The sequence below is a fragment of the Lissotriton helveticus genome, chromosome 4_1 (genome assembly GCF_964261635.1).
Source record: "Lissotriton helveticus chromosome 4_1, aLisHel1.1, whole genome shotgun sequence".
NCBI lineage: Eukaryota > Metazoa > Chordata > Amphibia > Caudata > Salamandridae > Lissotriton > Lissotriton helveticus.
The window spans coordinates 34,484,708-34,497,957 of NC_136063.1; the positions used below are offsets into that span (position 1 = coordinate 34,484,708).

The 13,250-nt window shown below is 43.5% G+C and overlaps 1 protein-coding gene across 2 annotated transcripts in view; it reads right to left on the reverse strand.

The window, feature by feature from the left end:
- Nucleotides 1-8,419, reverse strand: part of LOC144828310 (GTPase IMAP family member 9-like) — a 31,815-nt gene extending 23,396 nt beyond the window's left edge. For both annotated transcript variants that reach the window (XM_078686397.1, XM_078686393.1), the window contains exon 1: nucleotides 8,192-8,419. The gene's annotated coding sequence lies outside the window, so the exon portion shown is untranslated. The remainder of the gene's footprint in view (nucleotides 1-8,191) is intronic.
- Nucleotides 8,420-13,250: the final 4,831 nt, after the last annotated feature.

A 13,250-nucleotide genomic window follows, 5' to 3' on the forward strand; every position in this document is an offset into this window, starting at 1 on the left:
CACCAAACATCCTCTGTAGTCCACACAGAATCTTAAGTCTGGTTTACCTCCATTGGGATACTGTTTGGGCACCAGAACTATTGGACTGGCCTAGGGGCACATCATGTGTGCACCATGTTGTAAAACCTGGGTTCAAGGGAAACAAGTCAGCAAACTGCCCAAACAAGTTGTAAAAGTCTCTCTGTTGCTGATGAGCCAGAGTGCTAAAGAGAACTACCCCATTCACTGAACCATCTTTGACATTAGTTGACATCAGGTCTGGGAGAGGTCCACTTTCTTGTATTTGTGGTATTTCTAGAGTGCATTAGGACAGAGCATTAAAGCAATATGAGCAGAGGAATAAACTGTGAAAACCCGAAGTAGACAAACACACTACAGTGAACCCCCTAACCAAGCCAAATCGGCAAAAAAGCCATGTTTTAATTTGCTAGCGGAATATCAGATGTGAGCTTTGGCTCCTGATCTGTTCAGGAAGGGAGTTCTATAGCCTGGCTGCCACCACTGTGAAAGCATGTTTTACCCCACTTGGCTTACTTATATCATGAAACTGCTACCTGATGTTGTCGCACAGATCTCAGAGATCTCCTGTGGAATAAATGTAGTGTTTTCCTAAGATAGCTCAATTCCTGAGAGTGGAGGGCTTAATGCGCCAACCAAAATACTTTAAAAAAGCCACCCATTTCTTGCACAATGTCTCTGAAATGGTGACTCAAACTGAAACTCACATCTCAGAAGTAGAAGACACAACACACAAGCTGCAATCAAACATCAAAGACCTGAAGGCAACCTTGAGAGAAGTTATATGGAAGGTAGATAACGGGGAAAACAGAGCACGCAGAAACATCCTGCGCTTCATCAAGTTCACAGAGGGAATGGAAGGTTCTGACCAGGTAAAATTCTTGATGTCGTGGCTGCATGACTCTCTTCCAGCAGCAAAGTTTTTACCCTGCTTTATCATCAAACGGGCACATAGGATGCCGAATGCAAGACCGCCACCTGGTGCCCCCCTTTGACCACTATTAGAAAGGTTCTTAAATGTCCATGATCGAGACACAATTTTCAGAGAGTCACAGCGCACACAGGAACTTAAGCTAGCCAATGCCAAGATAATGATCTTCCCCAACAACTCCAGAGAAGTGCAGAAGATGAGGTGAACATTCGATTCAGTGAAGGTCAAATTAATTCCGAGGCATCTCATAATTCTTTCAAACCCCAGAAGAGGCATGGGCCTGGATAGAGGAACACCCTCTGCATGACAGGAAACAAGGAACAGCGGTTCACAGCCCGGAGATGCAACAAATTTGGTTGGAACTCAAACTAAAGAGGGTAAAAAAGAAGGCATCTGCTCAGGGGAGGGTACAAAATGCGGACAGGAGCCCTTGGCAAGGAACCCCGTACAGGCCAGAGATGCAGATGCATTCGGAATCAGATGAAGACTTGACTCAAGCCCAAGCTAGCAAACAACACTCCAGCCAGCAGGAAAGCACATGTACAGAACCCTCAGACAAGGAGTATCTTGCAAACATAGACAGTGAGCATACACTATTCCTGAATATTAATCGTATGGAAGGTCAAGGCAAAGAGACAAGAAATACAGAGAACACACACCAGCAGCAGGAAAAGAGTAGAGAGGAAGGATGAAATACAGGCCAAACAAATGGTAGGCAAACTACAAAACTGCTACAGAGCCCCCAGACATTACTGTGCTCAGCGTTACTGAGCAGAACACCTTACTTGAAGCATATATCCTTTATTACATTGACTAGAGCTTCCTGGGTTTAGGGCAGGGGTGGACTACAGACCTCTCAAGCAGAACTTATGCCACTATGTCAATTTGACAGTTCAGGGAATAGGCATAGGAAGTAGGAGAGAGTGTGGTGGGGATAGGGTAAGGGACCAAAGTTTTTATGGTTTTGTTGTTAAATATGTTCCCCATGCAGCAAGAAAAAAGAAGGGCTTTAGTCTACAGACAGGAACAAAGGGCAAAAGACAAGCAGGCCGACCCACCCTTGCACACAACAACAAATATGAGACATACACACAATGAGTTACTAAAACATACACAGCACTGACATGGAACATCAATGGGTTAGGCAGCACGATCAAGAGGGGATTGATCACAAGATACATTAAGAGACTTAAGCCTTATATTCTTTTTTTTTAAAGGAAACCCACCTGCGGGGCACACATAGTGCTTTTATCGGGAGGGGGACATACACAATGCTTCCCCATGGGGGATTCTTTCCAGAGGCGCGAGGAGTAGCCATGCTAATTAGGAAACTACCCTCTTCCGTACAACCAAAATCTGGACGGATCCTAATGGAACCTTTGTTGCAGGGGATCTGGGGTGACTTGAGCTCACACTAATCAGTGTTTACACCTCGCCACAACTGCAATCCCAAACCCTAAATGCATTCAATAATATACTATTAAAATCGGGACCATCAACACACATCATTGGAGGTGACTTTAATGATGTAACCAGCCCAAGGATTGACCGCACACACATTGCCACAGGAACCCATGTTCCCACCCCACTGGCAGACATTGTGAAGTCGCTAGGATGGACTGACCTTTGGCAGCAACAACATCCACTAGACCTCACTTATTCCTACATTTCAGGGGCACAAAGGGATTTTCTCCAGACTTGATTACTTTATGGCCTCAGCGGGAGAAATAGGAACAGGTGATGAGGTGGAATACCTCACAAGGGGCATTTCAGGCCACTCACCGCCGTGGTTGACAGTAGGAGTTAGGGGTAAGAGACAACAATCCGACTGGAGACTGAATGCCTTGGAGCTACACAACAAATCAATACCGGGAGTGATAAGAACGGATACCGAGATATACTTTCAAGAGAACGAGGGCTTGGTGGCCTCAAAACCACCCTCTGGGAGGCCTAAAGGAAGGTGATTCAAGGCAGGGTGCAGGACATCATAGCGCGTAAGCATAGGGAAGAAACTCACATGGAAACTCTATAAGATAAACTTCTGGAACTTGAGAGAAACATTATCCCAGATACTGTAGCCACCCAATTAAGACAATTAGCAGTCCCAAACAGAGTACTTTGTGCCCTAATAGAATGGGAGGAGCATACCCAAATCCAGGCCACACATCACAGATTTTATGAGACAGGAGATAGAGCTGGGAGACTCCTGGCTTGGCTGGGCAGGAGCGTAAGAGAGGTTAGCTTGGGGTTGCCGAGCTGGCCGACGTATTCTTGGACCTGGTGAAACACTCTAAAGACTTTGCAAGTGTACTCGCTTGTCAGACTGCATCTACCATGATGCTTAGGGGCGACCCTGCTGGGAGGTGAAGCAGTGTGCTCCCACACTCATTTTCTACTTGAAGGCTCCCTCGAGCCGCTGTGGGCTGACGAGCTCGTGGAGAGGCACCTGCGCGCCTGGAGAGATACTACATTCCAAGGAAATGGCAGCCTGCTCAGCAACCCCAAATATTGCCTAATCTCTGCTGATGAAAGATAATAATCTAGAAACATGTGTCCAGTGATGGCCAGCACTAATCTGCACCCACCTGGTGAAACACTCTAAAGAGTTTGCAAGGGTACTCGCTTGTCGGACTACATCTACCATGATGCTTAGGGGCGACCCTGCTGGGAGTTGAAGCAGTGTGCTCCCACACCAATTTTCTATTCCAAGATGGTGTCTGGATGTTTACTCCCAATCCACATATAGCCCAACATTGTTTCAAGATGTCGCCTTAACAAAATGTTGTGTGAAACTAAGTTGTGGTTTTAATGTGAAACTGATATGATTTAATAATATAACCGATACATTTCTACGCATTTACTAAAACAAGCATTTTTTCTTACCAGGTTTAGGTTATAAAGAAATTGACATTACAATTGAAATTTCTACTTACTTGTATGTTCTCTTCACATTCTTAGCTGTAAGCCGATATTAGTCTATCAACCCATTTCAAGATGGCATCCAAATTGTGTATTCAGACCCAATGTGAAACTTTGCTCCTATGACTAAGTTTTCAGTAATTTAGCACATTGGGATGTTAGCTAAAAATAAGCTAGGACATTGAGATTTCTATATATATATTTAAAATATACTTTATCATGAGACAAATAATGTATTGTATTAATTTTTTGTCTTAAGGATACTCTTTTGTTGTTTTGGGATATTTTACAGAATGTTTACATAGGAAAAGAAGGACTTGACATCACAAGAATATTGAAAGGTACTCACTATTGTATGGCACAAGTTTTCAATATACTAATTGGAGTTAGGTTACAGTATATGATTCTTCGCTTCGAAATCAAGCTGTTCTGTCCTTGAAGGATAATAGCTTTATCCAATAAATGTGACAAATAATTGAAACTTATAAATACCTATCGCATGTGTTGATGAGCTCCCTAACATGATATGAGGAAGATTAAATGATGCATAATTATGGTAGTGAGTTCGACAATCTAAGGTTCACTTAATATAGTAGAGATGTATTGTATACATAAAAATAATTGTTTATCTGTACTGTATGTATGTTATCACAACCTCCATGAAGCATTGTTTGTAAATAGAGTTATGAGCGCATTCAAATAAGTTTGTAAAAATGTAATGTTATCTTTTAAAATTGTATGTAGCTGTGCACAATGTAAATACGTTTCTTTGTTTGTGTATATTTTCTGTAGCCCTGAAGAAGTCTGTGCTGGACGAAACGCGTTGGATACTATAAATCACTACTTTAATTACGCTTTTTAGAAGAAGAAAATGAATTTAAAAAAGTTTCAACTGAGATAATGTTGTCAGATGCAGTGATTTACGTCCTGTGTTACATACTTGGATATATCACCATTATGAACTCTTAATGAATATATGTCTGACTCTTAATAACCTGATATATTGTCAATAGAATTGTGGGTGCTGAACTGACAGTGTTTAAATAATTTTGGAAAATTGTTTTCAAATTTTGATCACAGAGGGATTATACTCCTGGTCCAATTGCACCTCATACAAACGCGTATTGCCGCACACATTTGGGTGTGAGGTGTGGTTATTGGTCTGCCTCGATCCCTCTGTACATAGATGTTCATACAACCGAATAAAGTGTTCATGTGTGCAAACAATTGTTCACTCATTCACGTTCCCATCAATGCTGCCTTTGGAACACTTGGTTCATCTACCAACATAGTACGAATGCATCTCTCATTCAGTATCTTTCATGGTTGACTGGGCCTAGAAGCACTGTGCAGAGACGCTGTGTTCGCACCGCAGGTCACACCCAGACCTGTGTCTCTCCACACCCGGTGTGTCTTGATTTCCCATAGAATCTTGCATCGCGGGTGGGCGGGGTCTCCGACGCACCGCCCTGTGGCTTCGAAGCGCTGTAGTAAACAGTGGTTCTGAGCCGGATCTGCTGCAGAGTGCACGTGTGAGAGTGCGCTTCACACTGATCTCTGCCGTGCATTAGTGAGCGCAGCTGCGAGCTGTCTGCCTCAGTGACACATGATGTGAGCCTGTCACTGCGGCCTTCAGGCAATCTATGAGTTACACACACTTCTACAACACAAACTCGGTTAAACTATCGGTATTGGAGGTAACACGATTGTACACAGTACAAAAGGCTACATATTGGCTTCAGGCTCCCCACCCCGTAGGTTGACGCTCAATGCACCCACCTGTAGTGCTCTGAAAGGCAGGGACGACTCAGCCTTTCATCCTTGTGCGAGAAGTAAGCTGAACACCACAACACGATGAAAAGCAACGACTCTTATTTAGAGTGGCTAGAAAAGCAAATGTGCGGTCAGAAGTCCACTCAAAGCACACCTGTACATACAGCTATAATGCGATTAGTTTGTGCGTGCGGTGATACCGAAACTTACGTAATAAGGCACATAGAGAAAACGTCAGCACGCTGGGCTCGACGTGCAACTCATATCCAGGGGAACCTTAGCACACTCAGTAGCTGGAGTGTGCTGAGCTGCCCCTGTGCAAAGTGCATGGGTGTGGGGGGCGGGGGGTATGAGACTTCACCACCTCCGGGAGGCGCTTCACAGCCGCTCTCTGCGCCCCGCTCCCTGCGCCCCGCTCCCCGCTCCCTTCCAGCGACGATGAGATATGGATGAGTCAGGGGTTCAAAAAGAACCTGCAAAAGTTAAGTAAAGGGGTGCGCAGCCTTCCTATTTGGCACCTCAAACTTTGACGTCACCACGAGTTGGGTCCTGAAGAAAACTTTGTGGTTGACAATTGCTTTTTCTTTTTTCACAAGTGCAGCATCGGCATGACGTAGGTTTAGTTCTTACCTCCGGGTCCGCGGCGGCCTCCGTTCGAGGCTGGAGGCTGTGGGTGCCGTGCTGCCCCAGGAGGCTGCACACCGGGCAGGGGGGCTTCAGGTCCGCCGCCCGGGCGCCTTGCAGCAGCTTCAGGTGCTCCTGGCACAGAGGCGGCCCCCTGGGTCTCACTGATGGCACTGAGAGCGGTCTCCTCTGCTCCCCCGTGTTCTGCAGCTCCCGGTGCTGCTCCCACTGATTCTGCCCCCTGGGACTCTCTGACCGAACAGGGCGCAGCCTCAGCTGCCCCACCGTGTTCGGCAGCTCCCGCCGCCCCTCCGAGAGCAGCCTCACCTGCTCCACCATCTTCTGCAGCTTCATGTTGAGTCTGACGATTCCCTGGGCACAGATCTCTCTGCACTCCGGGCAGGGGGCCCGGGGCCCCTCTCTCCTCCAGTGCCCAAAGATGCAGGAGCAGCAGAAGTTGTGTCCACACTCCGTGGTCACCGGATCTTCATAAAACCCCCGGCAGAGGGAGCAGGTGGCTTCATCCTTCAGGCGCTGCACGGGGCTCGCAGCCGCCATCCCGCCAGCAGGAGGGAAGGGAGGGGTCGCCGAGCACTGGAGGGAAGGGAGGTTTCAGTTTTATAGGAAGTTATTCAGGAAGTGCGGGTGTATTCTGCCCTCACTGGAGCTGGTCCTGCTGCTTGCCAGCCTCTCCGTGGGCACTGACACGCCCTCCACACTTGCCCATCCCTTCTGAAGGCACCTTCCATAGCCCAGTGCGCTGCACCTGACTCCACCCACAACCGTTAGTAGAACAGAATACAAAGTTACAGAACGTGTCCCGGTGCACCCGCATATATTCACCACAGTAACTTCTCCGAAGATTCCCTTTCAAAGTACAGGCTGACTGCTTTCGACTCTATATGTATGTATACACAATACCATAGTGTGGCCATTACCCAGAGGCGGCAGAGCGATTTACAAGAGAAATATTTAATCACATGGAAGGTACAGAGGGTTTAAGATGAACAAAAATGACTACAATCACAAAAGTCTAGAAAACAACATGGTGCATCCTGACATAAAACTAAAACAGAATGTACAAGAGGCATATACAACAGTACAGAGGTTGAGGTAGACTACCTGTCTGCTCCAAGAGTTCATTACAGTGTCTTTGCCAAAATATCATTCTAAAAGAAGAGTTTTAGCTCCATTTTGAAAGTCACCAGGGAGGTGGTCGCACGTATATTGCGCTATCCGAGAAGGATGGGCCATCAGTTCATTTTGAAACAACAGGGGTTTTAGCAGCATCGCTTTGGTGTTTTGCTGATGTGGAGAGCTTTATGAGTGATGCAGGCAGTGTTGTAAATAGTAGTCCTGGCTTCAATTGGCAACTACGGCAGAGTGATCAGCATGGGGGTAAAATGGTCCTTCCTTTTTGCCCCTTGGACGGACCATGCTCCCAAGTGTAGAATTGATTTCGAGGGGTCAAGGTGTGTTCTGAGATGACCAGTCAAGAGAGGGTTAAAATAGTTGATTCTGGAGAGCAACAGTGTATGAGCAAGAGATTTAGGATCTTGTTCTGCAGTGTAACAGCAGATTTCCCGCCGAAAACGTAGTTGATAGTACACATTTTTGACTGATTTATTGGCAATTTAGCGCCGCAAAAGTGGCGATAGATTTATCGCCCTATTCTCAAGCAGGTGCAAACTGCAGATATGTAGAGTTCCAAGTTGATAAGATGTTCTATCTTGATGTTCTGTTGTTCACGTGCATAGTGTTATGTTTCACGTGCGTCTCTTGGAGTGTGTTTACTTTCAAGAGACGCGCTACTCGAGACAATCCCCGCATGCAACCTTCAACTGTGGGTCTGCGACTTACACAGTTGGAGTTTGCCGTGTGTGGACGTGCTCCTGTGGTATACCGTTATTTGGAGAATAAACTTACCTTCTTCTAAAGACAACTCCTCCTGCTTGTTACTTCATTTCCTGCGGAGCGTATCTTCACATTTGGCGACGAGGGACTCCTTTCTTCAAAAACGGCGTATCACCAATTTTGCACCGTTCAACTTCCTCACCGTTCATTTTCATTGTTCCCGGCTCATCCTTCGCCATCCTGAAAACCCGCTTCAATTTGGCCTTTTCCTTGGAGGTATTGGACATTTTCTCCATTTTCCTCATTTCTCTCGCTGTGTGCGCTCATTCTATGACGTGAGACGTGAGCACACGTCTCGAGCATACGTCATCACGCGCACCCAGGCAAACACGTAGCTACGCTTAGCTACGCAAAGGGGCCATTTTGATTTTGTTACCGAGGGTTACCATGGCTACGATTTCTCGATCGCATGGATCGGAAGGAAATTAACTTATTACATTTCACTAAAGCATCTACGGTGAGCAGATTTTTAAAGCTTATTTCATTTTCTTTACATTTCAGACGTTTTAAAAGTTCGTTTTAAAAGAACTTCTGAACTATTTCCCAGTTTCAGACTATTTCTGTTTTAAAGTACTTTACAGTTATTTTATTCAAGCAACATGGCTACTAATCAACAAATTGTTACTTTAAATTATTTCCTACCAGTCCCTGGTAAACCTAAGGAACCTTGGAGACATTGGTTTCAAAACTTTGAAAGTTATTTAATTGCTATTGGGGCTGATGAATATGCACCTAAGAGGAAAATGGCTATTCTTTATAGCAATTTAGGGAAAGAAGGAAGACAAATTTTTAATAATTTGCCAAATCCCCTTCCAGCTTCAGGAAGTGGAGATGAAATTAATGAATATTCTGCTGCAATTTTAAAATTGAATAGAAAATGTTTTGATCAGCCTAGCGTTATCCTTGAACGTTTTAATTTCATGAAAAGGCGTCAGGAACAAGATGAAACTATTGAAGAGTTTATTTCCGCTTTGAGGAACCTTGCTTCTGAGTGCAGTTTTGGTTCTTATTTGGACACAGCTCTGAGAGATCAATTTGTATAAAACTGCTGTCACAAAAAAATTCAAGAGCGTATACTAAGCTGCAGAGATCCATCTTTATCCGAAGTTCTTGAAATGGCCAAAGGAATCGAAAGATCAATTGTATCTTCTAAATGCATCTCTGAAAGTACTTCATCTTTTGTTCCAACTGACTTGAATGTAAACGCAGTTTATTCTAGGGGCAAGCCGTTTCAAAGACCGTTTCAAAGGAGAACAAATACTTTTTGATTTCGTTGTGGTTCTAAAACACACTTGAGTAACAGCCCTACTTGCCCAGCTCAAGGAAAAAAGTGCACTTTTTGTCAGAAAAATGGACATTTCCAATCCGTGTGTCGCAACAGAAAGAGTTCTCAAATTAATAACATTTCTTATTTTACAGGCGAAGATGCAGATGTTCAATCTATTGATTCTGATTAGTTCAGTCAATATTGATGCTAATAAGGGAAATTTAGCTGTAAAGGAAATTCTCTCTATTCATTCTGTTTCTATTTTTATGGTTGACTGCATTGATTCAGAACGTGTGAAAGATCCCACTTGCCAGGTAATTGTTGATCAGTTAGAAATTGACATGATGGCGGATTCTGGTGCCCCTGTGACCATTATATCTGATCATTTGTTCAACACTCACTGGTCTTCAAGAATTACTCTTGAACCTTTAGACATCATACCTAAGGGATATACTGGCAAACACATTGACATGTGGGGTTTCTTCATCACCAGTGTAAGTTGTTTGGGGAGATGTATTTACACAAAAGTATATGTAGCCACTGATGGCAAATGTATTGTAGGGTGGCAAGACCTTGCTAGAATGGGCCTCAAACTTGTTCCTGGTTCAGAATTTCCTGTTCAGATTAATGAACAAAGTACTTTTTCCTTCATCAATCTCATTGATGTAGGAATTGTAAACAAAATCATTGCTGATTTCCCAGAGGTTTTTAATAATTCTGTTGGTATGATAAAAAACTACGAACATCGCATACATCTCAAGCCCAACGCCATTCCTGTTATACACAAATTGAGGAATGTTCCCCTTAGCGTTAGAGACGATTTAAAAAAGGTACTTTTGAAAATGGTGGATGAGAAAATAATTGAAGCTGTGGATTCTTCACTATGGGTTAGTCCGATTGTCGTAGTGAAGAAAAAGGATTCCAGCATTCGTCTGTGTGCAGACCTTAGATTACTAAATCAAAATATTCTAATTGACTGTTATCCTTTGCCCAGGATTCAAGAACTTCTCACCGGCATTGCAGAATCCAAAGTGTTCACCCTCTTAGATTTAAGGAGCGCTTATCATCAAATTCCCCTTACTCAATGCTCATCAGAACTCACCACCTTTATCACTCCTTTTGGGGCTTTTAAATATCTGAGGCTACCTTTTGGTTTGGCGAGTGCCGCAAGTGTTTTTCAAAAATTTATGGACAGTGTCTTGTGTAATATAAAGGGTGTACAAGCATATCAGGACGATGTGTTGATTCATTCTAAGAGTATTGATGCACATATTAAGGATTTGCGTTTGGTTCTGTCTCGCTTCAGAGATGTAGGAATCACTTTAGGTGAAAAGAAGTGCAAGTTCTTTGTAGAGGAATTAGACTATTTGGGTCATTCTATCGCTACCTCGGGTATTAAACCCAAACTCTCTCTCACTCAAGCCATTTCTAATGTGCCCACTCCCAACAACAAAGACACTTTGGGATCGTTTCTCGGCCTCACCGAATATTACTCAAGATTTGTTATGAATTATTCTCAGTTGATCCAACCCCTTAGGATGCTTATAAAAAAAGATGTTGCATTTTTGTGGAATGAAGAAGCAAATTTAGCTTTTAATAACATTAAGAAGGTTATTGTCAATGCTCCAGCCTTATCATCCTTCACACCAGGTCTCAAGTGTGGCATTTACGTGGATGCTAGCCAGAAAGGTCTTGGTGCAATCCTTTGCCAGTGGAATGGTGCTGTAGAACATACTATTGGCTTTGCTTCAAAGTCACTGAACCATGCTGAGTGCAATTATAGCACCATTGAAAAAGAGGCTCTTGGTTGTGCGTGGGCTGTAGAAAAATTCAAAGTCTACATTTGGGGCTCTCATTTTTTGCTGTGTACTGATCATAAGCCCCTACTTCATCTACTAAACGGGAATGGTACAGGGAAAGCCTCTTCGAGGTTGGTAAGGATTCTCTCTAAATTACATGACTTCAATTTCAGCATCCACCATATTGCTGGTGGTAAAAATATGAGAGCGGATGCTCTTTCCAGGTTGCCCTTGGATGGTGATGAGGATGTCCTCAGAGATGACGTTGAGTGTGTTGTAGCCTCGTTGGAGGATTTGGTTTTTTCCCCTCTCTCTATTTCTGAAGAAGATTGGCACAAATATTATTCGGAGGATGAAACTCTTGTGGCTGTGAAGAATTTAGTAGTTTCAGGATGGCCCAGAATACGTTCTCTCCCTGCTTCTTTGAAGTTCTTTGCACAAGTGTCTGAAGATTTGACAATTGTTAATGGAATCGTTTTTAGGGGTGATCGTTGTGTTCCTCCTTTGGTTTTACGCAAAAAATTATTTTTTGCAGCTCATCAGGGTCATTTAGGTGTAGGTGGAACCTCTCGCAAATTAAAGGAACACTTCTGGTGGCCCGCCATGGAAAGAGATGTCAATGAATGGGTTGATTCTTGTAGTACTTGTTTAGCATCAGACAAACACTGGAAATTACAAAATTTACCTTTACACAACGTTCCCATTCCAGAAGAAGCCTGGGTTAAGTTGGCAATTGATTTTTCCGGGCCTTTCGAGATACTTCCGTTATCTCAACGGTACTTAGTCTCCCTGGTTGATTACCACTCTAAGTGGCTTGATTTTGATTTTTGTTCCAACCCAGATTCCATGTCAGCCATAAGTTTTTTGGATAGAGTTTTTAGAATGGAAGGTCCTCCTAAGGAAATTGTCAGTGACAATGGTTCGCATTTTTGCTCCCGTGTCATGGAAGAATTTTTGAAGAAATTTGATGTAAAACACTTGAAAGTTGCCCTTTATTCTCCCGCGTCCAATGGTCTGGTTGAACGCATGAATAGGTTTTTGAAAGAGGGTATTCAAACTGCCTACTCTTGTAAAATGGACGTTGAGGTTTTTCTAAGGGAAAAGGTCTGGGCATACTTAATCACACCTCATTCCACTACGGGCATTTCACCTTTCAGACTCCTTAAAAAAAGGAACCCACATGGTACTGTCTGCCCCTCTTGGATCAAAGATCTGACCTTACAAAATTCTAAATGCATTTCCTGTTCTGACAAGTTGCTTGTAAAGAGTAATGTTGTGAAACAACAATCTGTGCAAAAGCGTAATTTTGATTCAAAAGTTGTTCCCATCCCCGAAATGTTTACAGTAGGTGATTGGGTCATGTTCAAAACCATGGATAGAGTCAAGAAAGGCCTCTCCAAGTACTCAATCCCCACTCAAGTACTCAAGGTTTCCAAAGGTTCTTTGTTTTTAGATAAAAGAGGGTGGCGTAACAAACGTTCTCTCGTTAAGCTAACCTCTGAGCAAGCTAGGATCATTCTCAGAACTAAACATGGGGATGAGAACTCTTCCTATGTTACTTCTGATTTTCCTTCCCAGTTTGATTCCCCTTCTGTTAGCGATTCTGTTCTACCAACCCAGGAAGAATGTTCATCTTCCAATGATACCACCTTTACTCCTCAAGACCCCTCAGTTGAAGGGCTTTCACCTTCTATTGAGGTTTCATTGCCTCTTCAAAACACTTTAGAAAATGTTGAAGTTTCTTGTCCATCCTCCTCTGCTTCCACTTCAGATGTCATATCCAGAGCTCATAGGAACTGCTCTTTCCCCACACGTTTTAAAGATTTTTATTCATGCTAAGTTTCCTTTCTTTCAATCAATCTTCTTTTTCTTTGTTTTGTGGGAAGGGAGGAGATGTAGAGTTCCAAGTTGATAAGATGTTCTATCTTGATGTTCTGTTGTTCACGTGCATAGTGTTATGTTTCACGTGCGTCTCTTGGAGTGTGTTTACTTTCAAGAGACGCGC